The 13,769-nt window shown below is 46.8% G+C and overlaps 1 long non-coding RNA gene across 10 annotated transcripts in view; it reads right to left on the bottom strand.

Moving 5' to 3' along the window:
* The window catches only part of LOC308195492, a 30,615-nt gene that overhangs the window by 14,581 nt on the left and 2,265 nt on the right, over nt 1-13,769 (bottom strand). For 3 of the 10 annotated variants that reach the window (XR_013951542.1, XR_013951550.1, XR_013951551.1), the window contains 4 exons: nt 13,133-13,224; nt 9,003-12,627; nt 5,520-5,745; nt 1,086-5,416 (listed from right to left, as the gene is read on the bottom strand). This is a non-coding gene — a long non-coding RNA (uncharacterized lncRNA). Of the gene's footprint in view, nt 1-1,085; nt 5,417-5,519; nt 5,746-9,002; nt 12,628-13,132; nt 13,225-13,769 lie in introns of those variants that run through there. The other 7 variants (XR_013951544.1, XR_013951543.1, XR_013951545.1 and 4 more) reach the window with 7 other exon arrangements.

Below are 13,769 nucleotides of genomic sequence, written 5' to 3'. Positions count from 1 at the left end.
GAAGTAAACGCTGCAAAACAGTGATAGCAATTGTTCATGGGAAGGATCCAGTTCATTGAAGCCTTGTGTTTAAATGTGGCTGAGCTGAGAATCTACTGAATTACTGATTTACACTCAAACGTGTTTTCTAATGCCACTGGGAGAGAGCCGTACCCTGATCTAATTCTGTACCAGGCACCCAGAAAATGAAGAATCCATGACCCAGAGAGGGGCCTATCAGAAATTATCCCCCTCCCCAAAAAATAGTCACCCATGTATGAAGAGTAACAAGTGTTAAGAAGGGAGAATTTCCTGAATTGCCAGTCTAACAACAACAGTGATACTGCAACTGTATTAGCAGCAAAGAGTGGAGTACAAATGAGCAAACCACAGCATTTCTGTGAGCTCTGTAAACTGTGCTCCAGAACAGGGTTTTCAAGAGGTAACAACAGCCCTCGGAAGAAAGGGAGTAATAAGGCTGTATCCAGTGATACTCCTAGGTTTTTCAGGGCAGACTGACTGGGAACCACTGACCTAGTCTACACAGTTATCAGTTTGTGGCATTTGTACCTCATCTGTTCGTATTTGTGATTATACAGCAGCACTTACTTATCAAAGCAGAAGTTTTTGTATCTATAGATACTACAAATATTTACTTCTCTTCATATAGGTATGTTCTGAGATACTCTCTGTAGCTCTTAATTCTTGTAGAGGAGATGTGCTGCCCAAGGGCCACATGCATAAAATGGCATCGGTGCCATTGGCAGCAGGCTCCTAGGATGCCCTGCTATGTGCAGCAGAGGGGAGAGAAAGAAGAGGTCATCTGGGCCAGCTCTGCAAGAAAATTTATGTAATGAGCTGATTACCAGAAGATAATGATGTGTTTAATCAAAGGCCACCTGGAAATGAAGCATGTTGTTTACCCCGTGTACTCTGTTATGTGATCTATAGATAAACTAACTGTCCAACAGAATTTAAACAGTTGTTAATTTATTTTCTTTAGTACTCTAGAGTAAAGGAAAAATAAAATTCAGAGTTAAATCAGAATTAATGCACAGGGGGATGAATGCTGGAAGCAGAAGAGGAAACTGCCTGTACAAACTTACCATTTCAGTCCTCCTGAGAGTACTGTGCTAGGGAAATTCAGCGTTACAAACTGGGCTGCGCAGTAGTGCCCAAGACAGATTTACTGCATGCCCTCTGTGTGCCCAACAGGCAGTAACTTACTGGCAAAGCAGTCCCTAGAGCTGTGCCTGCTGCCTGGAAGATTCTGATCCCAGCTTTTTTTGAGAGCTCGTCATTTTTTTTTCCTCTTACTGCCATGCCTGCAGGTCCGGGTAGGAACTGGTTTGTGTCTTACAAAATTCAGACAAGAGCTTGGATTTGTCTCCATCTGCTTACATAACCCATTCCCATTCTCTGCATCACAGCTCAGCTAGGACAGATAAAACACAAAGAACAAACTCATTGGTGACAAGACATATTCCCACTTAATTAAGATGCAAAATTGAGCTATAAATCAATGTGCTTTAAGCATACTTCAGTTCTGATGAAATTGTAAAAATTGCCCACATCTGAACGTGTTACCTCAGAAGGTTAACAGGTATATGTAGACCGCAGAAATTAATGATCCAGAAAAAATAAGTTACTGGAGGCCTCAAAAGACCCCTATATAAAAAGTCTTCTTTGTATTGTCTCTGTGCAAAGACAGGTTTTAGTAGAAAATGTCTGACAATGCCTCTGTACATCCTAATCACCAAATTTAGTTGAAAACAATCTGTAGCATGATGCTACAGATCTGGTACAAGAGACACAAGGTGCTGTTGACCCAAGTTTAGCGTGGTACAAAACTCAGCTATTTGTATTTAGCAGATGATAATCACAAATAGCTGAACAAAACCATTTTTCCATACAAAGAATTGAACACTGAGTACTAATACGTTCACGTTTACTCTAACGGAGTCCAGGTGACATCAGAGCTGCCACATGCAAGTCAGAGCTTAGCTCATGCAGGCTGCTCCCTTGCATCACCTTCCGATACCTGTTCCCAAGGGACCACAGCAGCAGTGGTTGGAGGCACCTCTGCAGGTGTCGAGCCCAACCTCCCGCTAGCAATAGTGCTGTTGCCATCAGGCTAACCGTGCTACACTTAGAAACCTCCCATGACAGAGCCTGCCATTCCTTTCAGTAGCCTGTGCCAGTGCTGCCCTGCTCACATTATGAAGAATTTTTATGTCCTGCCTGAGTTTCCCAAATCACAACTTGTAACCATTCCCTCTGCCTTTTTATTACCATCTATTACTACCAAGAGTTTGGTTCGACTGCCTTTGTTACTCCCCTCAAATACTTACAGTCTACAATTCGATCCCCCTCCCCTCCTCAATCCTTAATCTCTACGCCACACAAAGGGACCCCAAGATCCACAATATTTGCTCACAGATCACGTGCCCTGGGCCCCTGACATGCCTCAATAACCCTCCTCTGCACCCCTTCCACCTTCAGGTGGTATCCAGTCTCTCTGCTAGTGCTGGTTTCTGTTACAAACAGGATGCCAACAAGTGGACCACTGAATCTTAACTCAAACCCACCAGATCCACTTAAATCCACTGGATCCTAGGGTGTTTTGCTTTTGGGGTCACAGTGGAGAGAGGAACAGTCTGGAATATCAGAACAATTTTAGTCCAGTTAGCATCGGCCCCATCCTGTTCCTGCTATTTTAAGTGTATGACCCATCTTAGGAGGACCTGACTCTGCACAGAAATTGAACAGGTTAATCAGTTAAAGGTCCATCTCCCCAAGACGGTAAGTGTCCGGAGTATGGCAGGGAGTCAGATCTGATTTTCGTTCACAGCCAGGGCTTGTGCTCAGATAGGCATCACGGAGAGTATCAACCACTTCCACTGCTCCAGGAAGAAGGGGAGAGGGGATGAAGTCAGTAGAAGTGCAGTATCTTTCCCTCTCTTCAGAATAAAGGCTTATGATAAGTCCTCTGGATAGTCAAAGTTCTAACCCTGGGTAGGCATTTCCCATCTGATTTCTATTCCACCTCTGGCCTTTTCTTATGTTGCTGCCGAGCACCCCCTCCCACAAAATCCCCGTGTGTAGTGGACTGTCTCCTGTCTAACACCTGGGAATTTCTTTGGGTACCCTCCTTCCCTTTTTCTGCCTGTAAGAACACAGCTTAGCAGTAGTGTGCAATGAACTGACTGGCCTAAAGGCTGAGCCCTCCTTCACCATCACCCGGTGTTTCTTTCCTTAACTCAAGTACTCAGTGCTGGTGGGTGAGCTAAGGAGGAGGTCATTTGCTCACAATACAGATTTTTCCAATCTCTTCCATGTACACATCTCAAAGCTCTTCCAAAAGACAGGTCAGAACCATTACACTCTGGAAAGTTAAGAGCAAGGCTAATTTACAACAAAATGTGATGAAAAAGAAACAGAAGTGAGGCAAGATACAATGAAACATTCTCCAAATATTTTTGTTGAAACTATAGAGAGAGTAAAAAGTGAGTCAGACCAGAAGACATACTGCTTCACTTTTCTTTGTTGTTGGGAAGTCAGCGCTTTACACTAGCTTTTAGCTTCCTTCTAGGTGAATTTAAAACTCATTCTGTATTTACTGAGGAAGGCCAGAAGAATCAATAAAGGGCTTGGCTTTCTAGAGCTGATCTTCTCACCAATCATTTCTGTCTCTGTTCCGCACAAAGGGCTTAGATAAGAAGGTTTTGTTTTTGTTTTCTTTCTCCTTAATGGATAGCTTTCTTAATTAATATGGGGGAAAAATTACTGCAATTTTGCTGTGGCAAATTAAAACCAAAATGAGGTAGCAAAGAGCATGGTCTGGAGGGGAGGGGGGCGATCAGAGACAGCTATTGATTTTGAAATGATGGAGGAGGCCAGAGGAGAACACACAGACTGGAAAGAAGACTCATCTTTCAAAGCACTGTTCTGGCTTAAAAACAATCAGTCCGGGCAAAGGTGTTGGTTGTTGCTGAAACTTTGAAGTTAGCTTTGTTTTCAAACAGAATTTAAATTTTGGAGAGACTTGCTGGTTTGTAAGGGGATGGCTCCTTAGACACATCTTGAGATTGTGGAGCTAGGAATCGCGGGATGGAGCTGAACATAAGTAAACCTGAGTGTCAAGAAACTCTTAGCAGTGGTGGTAACAACAAATTATTTGTAAATAGTTTCTTCCAAAGAAGAAAAAAAAATGCCATTGCTCACAGCCAAGTAGGCAAAGAAAGGGCAGCAATTATATGCTGAATATGGGACAAGCACCAAGATCTAACACCCTTCTCACTCCCAGTTGTTGCATAGCATGTCCCATCTTTTCTGGAACAGAGAGAACTGATCTGGCATTGTTTTGCCTTGTTGCAGTGACTGAGATCAAGCCTAGGTACAGCTTTTTGCCACTGCAGTCAGCACACTTTCATATACACTTTTTCCCTGTGGCTTTTCAGGCAGCATTCCTCTAAGACTAACGTCAGATGTTAATCTGACCTTTGTGAAATACAGCCAGCACCTGGAAAGACTCCAAGCAAATAGCGCTAATCTTGTAATAAGTGGTTTGTCTGATTGTTCTCATTGCCATGATGAAACCTGACTTTGCAAAAGTGCTGATTATCAGATGTCTGTGACACGTAGTCAGGAAGATTTTAGCCCCACTGCTGCAAACAGGCTGTAGCCATTCTAAATCCAGCTGAATGCTGCATGCAAATAACCCATTTTTTCAGTCCAGAGAGCTGAAAATATGTTGCAGGTCCTTTCTAAGCAAGGGTTTTGTTCACCATGTAGGAGACCTGTCTTCTACTCTTTGCACTGATATTGATTGCTCTATCAAATCCTCATCCCAATGCTGGTGAAAAACTGGCATCTCTTGCTCCTCACACTGGGATGGCAGTTTGTAGGAGTTACTATATCCTTGCTCACAACCTATTTTTTTCCCCTTGCTCTTCCCTCCAAGCAGTGCTACAAGGGCAACGAGATCTGTCATTTTCCCACTACTTCCTCCATCACTGTAGCCAAGATGCTACCATGTCACCTGTTCCCTGCCTGAATCCCAACCACAGGTAACACACAACTAGCTGGCAGTGAGAACTCTTCACTCCTGACACCCTATCCACACTTGAGAACAGCAGAACCTCTCCTGCAACGGTTTCTGGGACTGCTCCTGCTTTTGATGGCTGCTGCTGGATGTCAAACAGAAGTGTAGAGATAGGACCTCTAAGCCCTTCCTGGCCCAGTGCTGTCCATGTGCTCTAGGAGAGATCTGGGTTTGGCACAGTGCTTTGTTGCTTCAGCATTTACCTGGGCTGAAAGTGGAATCAGTCCGCAGGCATCTCCCTCCTCATCACAGGTTTATGCAGCAAGGCAAGTCTTGCACAGTCTTATCACTTCCATTGTCTACTCCACTGTCTGTTCTTCCCTTCTCCTAGGACTAAATGATAGGAGAGAAATTAAAGGAAAATAAGATCCCAGGTGAGCAAGCATACAGAAACAAAGATATGGCATGCTCCTTCTGATCCCTGTGGCCTACTCACCCCTTCCCTTTAGCTGCAATGATCACTGCATGCTTTTGAGGGAACAGCAGAGGCTGCTCGATGCTGAAGGCTGCAATTCCTGTCTCCACAGATCTTTAATACCTCCTTTCCCTGGAAATCACACAAGAAATGCTGTTTTTTTTTCAGGTGACTTGGAGCCTACCAAGAAACCATGGGTCCCATCTGGAGAGTAAGTGTGCAGGTACTCAGCATTCAACATCATTTTCTGCAGCAGAAAAGCAGGAGAGAGGGAGAGAAACATTAGTCATAGAGTTGCTTAATTGAGATCTAATAGCCAAGGTCAGTGCTCAGCCAAGAATAGATAGCAGAAGCCTCCCATGGTGTATTTTTGTGATGAGATGTTCATAGCACACAGACTGATCTATTATTGGTTTTCACTATGAAAAATTTAGCTATCTCCTGGAATATGCTCAAATCTATTTTGCATCATTTCCTTGCTTTTTCATTTAAAAATATGTTTCCAATGAGACCTCATGACAGCGCAAATTAGCAAATCTCAGCTGAGTAGAGATTGCTCTGCTTTCACTGAAATGTAGCTCTCTCTTCCTTTGCCAGAAGAGACAAGATGACAATACCTGTTTGTCTGTGTCTAGCATTTTCTGTGCTTTAAACAAAAACCCTTAAAGGCAAAAGGCAGGTACTCAGTGGAATATGCTACAACAGGCACACCAGTGAGGAGCTTCTAGCTGTGTTCTGCATGTCTGCCATGTTCCAGTGCAGCAGAAGGGACGTGATGACCTTACCTTCTGGTCTACAGCACCTCTCTGGTCTCCTGTGGCACTTCAGCCTACAGGACTGGGGTGACCATCTACTTGCTTTGTTCTTTATAGCTTTTGCATATGGGTCTGTGCAAGAAGCATCAGTGTTCTTCCTCAGCCCATACATGTCCAAACGTTTTAGGCTACAAAGCCTTTCTTTCTCCTTTTTTTCTCCACAGACCACAAAGCAGCCAGCTCTCCAAACCTTTAACTGAGAGCACAGGAGGGAGATGATTAACATGGCCTCACAGCCCACCAAGTACTAAACCTAGAGAGCTGATGAAAAAATTAAGCCTTCTGAAGATGAAAGGAGTAAGGTCTCTGAAGATGAAAGGAATAAGGTCTCTGAGGAACGCATTTTAGCTCCTCTGGTCCCTGGAAGATGCAGCTGTACTTTCTCTGCCAGGGGCTGCAGCACAGAACATGATCTGATCCAACTCAGTAGGAACAGCAAACACCACCTGTGTGGGCACTAATAGCAAATGTGAATACACTAGGTGCACGGAGGCAGGATGCTCTGGTGCACAGTTGCTTTGTCCTTAGAGTCTTGCAGTACCTATCGCTGGTGAGCTGCAAGCTCCTGGTGGTGCTAGGGTTGAAGAGGTTCACTGTGGAGCTCCCTAGAGCACCTCCTCTTGCAGTGTGGGTGCAAGGTCCTCCAACAGCCAGCTCTCTGCAAACGCACACCACGTGCCTAAGAAGTGCCAGCTGGCTCGCCCCACTGCTCGCAAGGACACTGCGTGGACAATGAAGTATCACAGCAATTCAAACCCCAGCCCTCCTGTCTTTGCGCTGCACCAGCCACCAGTAGGCGGTCTTTGCACTGCACTGCACTAACCAGTAGAACATACCCAGACAGTGCCCCCTGATCAAATGTACAGGAAAAAAAGAGACATCCCTGTGTTTACCACTCTCCCAGTCTGGAGAGTGGGCAGCAGAGTCCTCATTCATTCTCAATAGAGGGAGAGTGGTCTGGGCCTCCCAGAACAACCCACAGACATTAGTGCTTGGGAGCCTGGCATCTGGCAGGGAGAGGAGAGCAGAGTGCGGTCACCATGGCAATGCTTCGCCTCATTTAACGGCCAAGTAACCTCTTGTGTCCTTACACGCAGCCATTCCCACACAGCTGCACAGCACAGGCAGCCACACGCAGAGCAGCCCCCGGCCCACAGCCGCCCCACACACGGGGCACGGACGTACCGCATCCCCTGCCGGGCAGCATTCCCCCCATAGGATGCACACAACAGGCACGTGCTGAGCAATACGCATTCCTTCAGCTCTCTCTCCCTCATATCCCCTGGGCCTTTAGATACCAGCCAGACTCGCAGCCCCTGCTCCTGCTACAGGAGCTACAGGTCCTGCTGCTGTGCAGGAATACGAGGCTTTAAAAGCACAAAAATCAACACGTGCCCAGCCAGCTGCCAAAAGATGCACACTCCATGTCTCCCCCAGCCTTGCCACAGCACCTGCCCACAGCTCTCGTGCAGTTTATTCTTGGATGTGTTTTGCTTTGATTCTGTGGCATGAACAAGGAATAAATTGAGATTTGTCTCATTCAGTTTCCTCTGTTTCTGCTTCTAAGGAAAAAAATGTCCCTGAGAAACAAATCTATAACAGGACCGTGTGCCCCTCTGCAGTACAAACTCATGGGAAGCTGGTGGTCAGGTCAGTTGGTGCTCCTCACTGGGCCCTGCTGCTCACATTTCTTGGCAGATAACTATAGGAAATCAATCTCAATTCTGTTTCTCCTCAAAGCACCCTGTGGGTCCCTGTGGCTCAGCTCCTTGCTGATAGCAGGGCTATCAAAAATAGCAAAAGCACGGAACAGCAGCGACTGATTTCACAGCATAGCAGGAGCTCAGCAGGAACATAGTAGGAGCTGCGTCCCTAACCCCTCTGCCATGCAACAGCCAGGTATCACTCCGTATCAAACGGCTCAAACTCAGATCTCATTTACACCACTAGACACAGCCTGGAGACCTCTCCAAAGCTCCCACTGTCACAGCGGGTTCCCCAGTTCTTCCAGGAGGTGCTGGCATAGTTAGAGGTTGGGCAGGATTACTGTGGTGGGCACAGACCAGCCCTCACCCAGGCCAGGTGGCAAGCAGAAACCCCTCAGCCATACATACGTGACAGCTCCAGCTAAAAGGGCCCACCAGAGCCAGCAGGCACACACTCGTTGGAGCCTGAAGTTCCCATCTCACACAGTACCGGTGTCCTTTTCTGCCTTGTGCAGCAGCGAGCTTTAACTAGCACTTAGCAAATGGTCATGGGTGGCCCGTCTTGTGAGGGTGACAGCCACCAGGGTCCAAGGGGTTGCTAAAACCACGTCCTGCCCATATCCTTTTGGATTTATCCTCCTCTTTGTGAAGCTCTCAAGCTCACCCCGTTTACTTGGCTCTCTTTCTCTTTCCCTACCCCTCCTAAAAGCATCCCAGCATCAACATCCTCAAGCCTGAATGCCCTAATCCTGAGTGATCCAGCTATCACAGCCAGTGCTCTGATGTATGTGTGTGAGGACACAGCTGGAGTGAGATTTCCCCACCCGGCTGCCCAGCTCCTCTGGACAAGGCGGCCCCAGTTCTCCCGGTAGTGGTCAGAGTTGCACAGCCCATCCTCCCCTGTCCAAGAGGTGACAGGGATCTGCGCACAGCAATTCACGTCCTCACCCCAGCTCCCCTCTGTCCACCACCACCATGGCTACCTGCACACCTGGCCGTGGCTGGCCTCTGCGGCCTGCAGAAGCGCACGCCTTGCTGTGAGCCCTGCACAGGAGGTGGGACCCGGGCAGGGTCCCTGCTGCCTGCCTGCAGCCGAGCTGGGATTGCTCCAGCACGCAGTAAAGGCGCCTAATGCCTGAGCACACACTTCCCTCTTACGGCCGTGCCTGATACAGCAACCACTCAGGCCTGCAGCAACTTCTCTGGGATTTAGCTGTGTCTTTTGTCAGCTCATCTACTTCCCTTCATCCAGATTTTTCTAAACAGGAAAGGGAGGAGAACAGAAACCTGCAAAACTGTGCCTGGTACCTGAAGGGGGACAAACTGCTCCTTCCTTCATTCCTTCTCCACGCTAAGGTTTGGTCACTGCTCACGTGCTAGTGTACTTGCTATCTCTCTCCTTCTCTTTAGGATGCTCTCTTCTCATGTGCCACCTTTTTAACAGCATCAGAAAGGGACAAAATGAAAACCATCAACAAAGACGTGTTTTCAAGGGAACACTATAGCCTTATATACCCTCTTTCTCTGTTCAGAGGACAAAATACCTCAGCCCAGCTCACAATAAACACATAATGCCTGCTGCCACTAATTCCTTGGCTGATGAAGCTCTCTGCTAGGCCGACTGACCTAGCTGGCCACCACGCTGTTCTTGTCAGCCTCAGCCACCCACCCTGCTGCTCTACAACCCCTGTGGCAGCTCTTCAGTGCAAACTGCCTGGGTGAGGAGCTGCGGCTTTTTCCCCTTCAGCCAACACATGGCCAAAGGTCAGTGACTCTTTGCACGCAGAGAGACTTCCTGCAGACTTGTACCAAGTGCTCAGGGTGTTCCCAGCTGACCAGAATTATTAATGCTGTTATCTTCACAGTCAGAAACTGGGGGCTAAAGCGACAAAGAGAGTTGAAGCTGAGCCAAGGAAGCCAGGGTAGCAGCTACATGGGAGGAAGCCACAGCACAGGACAAGCATCCTGTGGTTCTCAAATGTGCTGCAACCGAGGGGCTGCAGCAGTCAGGGGCTCTTCACACGGGGAACAAGCACAGCCACCAACACGACACTTTATGGAACAGTCTCTTCTGCTCCCCCATCAATAGTGCCAGTGGCCTACAGGGCCTTTTCGTTCCGTTCTTCACAGGGGAAAAGGTGAATAAGGGGGAACCTGAGCCGATTCCTGCGGTACCAACAATATTGTCACAAGAAGCAGAAACCGCTGTGGTCCTCCTTGAAGTCAGCCATAACAGTCTAGTCTAGCTTCTGCCAGGCTCAGTGCCTTTAACCATCTCTCAAAGCTCTCTGCAGCTATTGATAAAATGAGGCCACATCTGCTCTGAGCTCGTTTGCCAGGGTACTAATGGGAGGAGTGTTTGGGGTCTCTTCCATATAGCCAAAAGTCTTAGGTGCACACCCTTAGAAGTGCTTAAAAAGAAGTTAGGAATTAAACTGTCATGGGGATCTGTGCTCTAATGAGAATGCAGTTATATTGGTATTGAATGTTTTTTGCTGATATAGCTGACAGTGCTCGGAAAAGTTCTGTTCAAAAAAAAAAAAGAGAAAAAAGAGCCCTATTCTGCTGACATAAGCTGCCTGCACATAAGGAGGGCTTCACTGGTACAACTCTGCTGCTACAGCGATATCACACACATTTACATGTAAATTAGGGCTTTGTTTACACTGCACAGATGCAGCCTTTCACTTCATCCTGGATGGGGAGGGTAATAGTCTCACTATCCTCGTTTTAGAGACTAAGAAAGCAATGCACCAAAAAAAAAGAAAAAACACCCTCTGGCTCAGTATCACCCAACACGGAGGGCAGAAAAGACACAGAACCTGGCCATTGGCTACGCAGACAGGACGTTTTTCACTGCTGGAGCTGGGGAAACAAGTGTCATTAAATAAGAGCCCCCAACACACCAAGTACGCAGGGTCAAACCCCTGATGTGTTGGAGCTGGGGGAGGCAAGAGTGAACTCTCCAGAGAGCCCTGAACCTGACGGGAGACTGAGGCCTGTTTAGATGCAGGAAGCACTGTCAGCAAGGAAATGAACCTGAGAGCTAAGGGAAGTTTCTACTACAGCTCTTCACCACTCACCAAACTGAGCAGCAACAGGCATGAGTGGCAATGAAAGTCCACGGAGGAGGAACATGAAAGCTGAAGCAGTACAAGTGGTTAACAGCATATCACAGGAACCACATATGAGACCAGAAGCTGCTGAAATGACCTTGCTTCCAACCACTATTTCCCAAGTGTATGCGCACTTAAATCACCTGCGTTCTGCCACTGCTCCTGTATCTTGGCCACAGACTCTCTCAGGCTACATTTCCTTTAACAAAAGCCAACAAAAGCCAAGAATGACGATAAAGCAGTAGACTCCATCTCAGCCATTCATTCCGAAAGCTGCCTCTCCTGCTTTGTTAAACCACAGAACTCACCAATTTTGCTAGGATAGTTTTAAACCATAGCAACTTCTCTCGGTGGTGAATCCAAGGGTTTCTGGAGCTGCAGCCTTTGTTGGCCCTACAATGCCAGTAAGTGACCTGAGAGAAGACACGTCACCACACATCTCCACTGTGTTGGCATAAGAAAAGATTCAGACCTAAGTCTCCAGAAAAAGCAGGTGTTGCCAAGGGTTGGGTGAAACGTAGTGAAAGTGGGTGGATGCTGCTGCTGGCCTCAAGTTAGCTGTGACGAACAGCCCGGCTCCGTTATGGAGAAACGCCGGTCTCCACTCCAAAACACTACCCAAGTCACTGCCCAAAGGAAAGGTAAATATTCAGAAAGTTGAACTGTGTGGATGGAGGAATTTTCTGAATACTATTTTTTACAGAGTCTTGAGGATGGGGGACACGAGGAAAAACAGATAAAGCATAGAGAAGAAGGCTCCAAACATGGCTAGGACAATCTTGGCAGTCAGCCTTGAGTGAAGCCTAGAGGATAAACAAGTTTGGTACAGTTATCTACTTCTTTCTTAACTGAAGGATTAAAGCTGTACGTATCAGAAGGAATAATAACTGCAGGTGGTTAAGTTAGTCTGTTGCTAATCCCTGCTAACTCACTGGATTCCCTCCCATGCCCTGTTTTGCTGGCCAACACCCTGATCCTCCATCCCACCCCCTCCTACATCTCTGTTTTCCTCTGGCTCATCAGACCAGCCTTTAGACACATCTTTCAGTACCTACATCCTCTCAGGCCTCTTGCACCTCCGATCACAAATCTCCCACTCTGACACCTTTCCCATTTCACCACAAGAACATTGTACAAGCCTGGCTGGTTTCTCCAGGCAAAGACACTGAGCAGCAAACACTTCACAGTGTTTACAAATTCTAGTCCAAATCAGTGTGCCCAAATCACCCGAATCAGAGAACCCTTGAATGGGTTCAATCAAGGCTTCAATACAAAAAAATAAATAAATAAAAGAAAGAGAGAGAGAAAAGAATAGCCTGGACAGGGTCTTTTTTTAGCATTACATAGATTTCGAGCTTACTTTATTTCCAGGTAATATTATTTATTTTAATAATATTATTCCCTTAGAGCCAGTGAGGTAAAACACAAGCTGTGGTGGGCCTGGAACTGCGTCATTCTCTGCAGAAGGCATTAAGGACTGGGAGGGTCTCTCCTAGAACAAAATTATAACTCTCAGCTTAGCTAAATTTAAACCAACCACCTACATTGTTCAAAAAGAGCTGTACCTGTCTGCCCTTGCCTCCAACCAAAGGAACCAATCTGCCATGGGTATTCAACGTTTACTTAAGCTGAGGACAGAAGATGGTTACTCAAACACCAGACCAGCCAACCTTCCAAACGAGCAGCATTTCCTCCTATGAGCTACTCCAAGGCCTCTCCAGCTTTCCCTGAAGTTTAGCTAAGGGCTGGACAAATTCTCCTGGGACACTATTAGAGCTTTGTGTTTTCTTCAAGGGCTATTTAATTAGCTAGGAGCTCCTCAAAGAGCTTTCTGCATTTCTGCTACGCCTTCTGTGGTTCAGGCAGGCAGGCATTCTGCCATTCAGATGCAAGCTAAAATTCAGAGCTCTCCTAGAGTTATTTCCCTGCACCCTGAAGTTTCAGTGCTAAGTTACTGTAACTGTGGGGAGAAAAAAAAAAAAGGAAACAATACTCACCTCACAGCACTGCATAGGTCTGCCCAAACTGTAGCTTTTTCAATTACACCTTCAACAATCAGTTGGTGCTCACTTGAGCCTGTACCTGGAGACTGAAAATGAAGAAGAGGAGAGGCACCTGGAGATGCAGACTGGTCCCTCTCAGAGCAGCCCACCTGCTATCAACTGCCTCAAATGCAAGGGCTGAATCACTGCTTATTCTGTCTGTGTGGCAACTGTAAAAGTCAAAGATTTAGGCTTATTTCTGACTACAGCCACCTTGAGACGTTCCATCAAGATTCCCTGCACAGCTAGCATTGTTCACATGCCCAGCTTTTTCTCAGTTGTCAACTCTCTCCATTCTCAGAAGAAATTATTCCCCTCGGTCACAAGCTCTGATTATCTCTAACCGCTGTAGAAGGCCCATGTTCTGTCTGTTGCAGAAACCGGCACAGAAAATTTCCCTGCTACCCCTCTCTGTCCCACTGGTCACCCAACTGCTCCTTCCTGCGTTTGCCTTCTGCTGTCTCCAAAGTTCATGACTCTACTCAGTGATCCCCAAACCTGCAGTTGGTTAGCAACAGTACGCATTGACTCATGTCAGTGATGTAAGCTCTCTGTCGATATGAGCCTGATGTGCAGCAATCCCTGCCTGTCT

The sequence above is a fragment of the Anser brachyrhynchus genome (genome assembly GCF_964034855.1).
Source record: "Anser brachyrhynchus genome assembly, chromosome: 5".
Lineage (NCBI taxonomy): Eukaryota > Metazoa > Chordata > Aves > Anseriformes > Anatidae > Anser > Anser brachyrhynchus.
The sequence above is the reverse complement of the archived record's forward strand: the minus strand, read 5'-3'. Positions and strand labels throughout refer to the sequence as shown.